Source organism: Populus euphratica, unplaced genomic scaffold (assembly GCF_000495115.2).
Source record: "Populus euphratica unplaced genomic scaffold, PopEup_1.0 scaffold31.1, whole genome shotgun sequence".
NCBI lineage: Eukaryota > Viridiplantae > Streptophyta > Magnoliopsida > Malpighiales > Salicaceae > Populus > Populus euphratica.
The window spans coordinates 4,033,803-4,036,703 of NW_011499850.1; positions in this window are offsets into that span (position 1 = coordinate 4,033,803).

Below are 2,901 nucleotides of genomic sequence, written 5' to 3' on the forward strand. Positions count from 1 at the left end.
TTATATATATATATATATATATATTTGTTTTTAAAAGTAATTATGTTTAAAAAATATAAAAATATTGATTTGTCCAAATTAATTTAATAATAATTAATAAATCATGAGGAAAATACCATATTATCCATTATGATTTGCTAATTCATTATAAAAAAATAAAAAATAAATAAACTCAAGTCAACTAGGTTAATTTAGGGGTGATCATTTTCGGTTCGGTTCGGTTTTTATCAAAAAAAAGTAACAAAAAAAAAATTAAAAAAAAACCCGAAACTGAACCGAAATCGGGTCAAACCGACCAGTTTTGGTTCGGTTTTTTAGGGGAAAAACCAGTTCAAATCGGTTTGGCTCAGTTTTTCCGGTTTGGCTCGGTTTTTCTCGGTTTGGCTCGGTTTTTCTGGTTTGGCTCGGTTTTTTCCCGGTTTCGGTTCGGTTCGGTTCAGTTTTTCCGGTTTTTTGGTTATAAAACCGAAACCGAACTGAACCGGCTGGTTTTTTCAAAATTTTAATCGGTTTAATCGGTTTTTCGATTTCTTTGCTCACCCCTAGGTTAATGAGTCAAATTCGTTATTCAAATTATGACATCAGGATAACCTCATAAAAAACAAATCAAAATAAATTATGAAACCTAATTCTTAACCAATACAATAATAAAAAATAAAATTAAAAAAAATATTAATTAAAAAAAACTTAAATCTATCGAGTTAACCCTTTAAATCTGTGACTAGTTTAAAAAATCTAGTTGAACACATATAAAGCAAACAACAATAAATTATGAAATTTAATTTTTAATAAATTAATTATTAAAGTATGAAATTAAAAAAATAAATAAAAATTAAAAAAAACAATATTAAAATAAATAAAAATCTATAAAGTGATACATAATAAAAACATCATTTATTTTAATTTATATTACTAGCTACGGTGCTCACGTTACACTGAAGCAACCAAGAATGTTTATTTTCAGTAAATAAAATAATACTTGCATGAAACGGAAAAATTTTATTGGAAGTTCTATGAGCTACCAACCCTCCTATAAAAAACAAAAGAGTAGAGTAATTATGTAAAATTTATTGGGTAGCTTTAACCAAGAGAATATGGGAGATATATCATGATGCATAGATGTGAATGTAATGGGTGATGTTCTTAACTAATCGGATGAGAGTCACGGGCAAAATATATAACATGTTGTATTTTGACTATGCAAAATAGCAAACAACCAAAGTATTTGTTTAAAACTAACAAAAATAAAATTTTGTTTAAAACATTAGAAGGTAATGAATATATAAATTACTAAATACACTAAAATAAACTAGGGTAAACATGTTCATGTGTACCATGCAAATTTTTTTTGTTTTAATTATCAAAATTTCTTATTTATAATTTTATTTTTTAAAATTATATTAGTATGATTTTATGTATTAATATTTTTTTCAATCTGCATTCTCTTACATATACAGAGTACCGAGGAATATTTTGATAATAAATTAAAAATTTATTTTATAAAATAAAAATTTAGTGATAGTTAAAAAAAAATTAAAAGAAAATGGACCATATTTAACAAAGATAAACAAAACAAACCCCATTTGGATATTAAAATGGAGAACTTTTGCTCCCTAATATTTTATTTTATCTAGTGTTTGATCCATATTATTTTATGATTGTGTTTCAATCCTAAATTTTATTTTTCTATGTTTCAATCATTGGATGTTAAGAAATGAGAGAAAAAATCACTAAAAAATATTGAAGAGAAAGAAAATGCTCGAAATGTGACATTTCACCTATTAAAAAAGATAATCTTGATGTTAATAGGTGTCTTTTCAAAGAGAAAGGTGGTGTTTTTCTTTAACTGTACTAAAAAGATAGGCTGAGATCTTTCAAAAAGATTATTCATTTAATTTTTATTGTTTAGATATATTAGAGATTCTTTTAGTGTTTGAAATGAGTTTAATAATGTTTTAAGATGTTTTTCAAGTTAAAATAAATTAAAAATATATTTTTAGGATTTCAAAACTAATATCTTATAAAATATTGTAAAAGATGATAGTAGATAGAAAACTCTCTAAAAGAGGTAAAGATTTTTAGTCTCTTGGTAAAATTAGAAAATCCTTGAGAAGAGATTATGATTTTTAGCAAGGATAAATTGAGATAAAATTATAAAATTCAAATAGAATCAAATGATAAGGAATGAAAAAAAATTCAAAACAAATAAAGAGTAATTAAAAAAATAATGACTATAATTGAGATAAAAAAAATAAAAATATAACTTTTAATTTTGGTTGGACCAACACGGATCTTAAATAAAAAGAGAAAGAAAATATAAGGAGAGAAAAAATTAATCATTATCAAATCCTTCAAGGAGATTTCAATATATGAAAGTTGCATGGATATGTAAGGAGGTTTCAATAGTAATAATATTTGTATGAATTATCATTAACTTTAATCCTTCAAGGTTAATCTGCTTCACTTCTCATCTATACGCACGCCTACCAAAAAAAATAACTGACTGTTAGAATGCTTTTTTATATAAAATATTTTTTTATAAATTATTTTCTGTTTTTTGTGTTTTTTAATTATTAAAAAATTGATCAAATAAAATATATTTTTCAATAAAAAAATTAGTTTAATTTTTAAAAATATTTTTTATTTTAAATAAAAAATAATTTTTAGAAAGTGTAAAAATTTTAAAAATATCTTATTATTTATTAATTATATAAAAGTTTTAAATATTTTGAATTTATTTAAAATCGATATATAAGCATGTAACTCAAATGATTATATATGCATACTTTATACAAGCTAGGGTCCACTCTCCAGGACACAGGAATTAAAGATAGTGTTTGTGGATACCAGTCCATTTCGAGCATTAATTTCCTATTGCCGCCAGTCAAAGGCAATAGAGGA